This window comes from Pipistrellus kuhlii, unplaced genomic scaffold, assembly GCF_014108245.1.
Source record: "Pipistrellus kuhlii isolate mPipKuh1 unplaced genomic scaffold, mPipKuh1.p scaffold_m20_p_91, whole genome shotgun sequence".
Lineage (NCBI taxonomy): Eukaryota > Metazoa > Chordata > Mammalia > Chiroptera > Vespertilionidae > Pipistrellus > Pipistrellus kuhlii.
Genome location: NW_023425597.1, coordinates 448,885 through 449,152, shown reverse-complemented (window position 1 = coordinate 449,152; position 268 = coordinate 448,885).

Sequence of the window (268 nt, the reverse complement as noted above, 5' to 3'; positions counted from 1 at the left end):
CCCTCCCCTCCCCTCCCCTCCCTGGGTTTCAGTGGGCGGGCCCTAAGACGCAGCTGCCGGCCCAGGAGGGAGAGGTGCTGCCCCTCTGTCAACACCCTGAGGACTGAGCTGCCGAAGGACGGGCGGCAGGAAGGGGAGGAGCTGCCGGCTCTGCCCCCGGCTGCCAGCCCTGGCCCAGGGCACCAGGCTCTGCAGGCATCAGAGGCCCGGCCAGCCCCACAGCCTTGCTCCGGGCGTGGCCACAAGGACCCGGGGAGGAGGTGGGTGA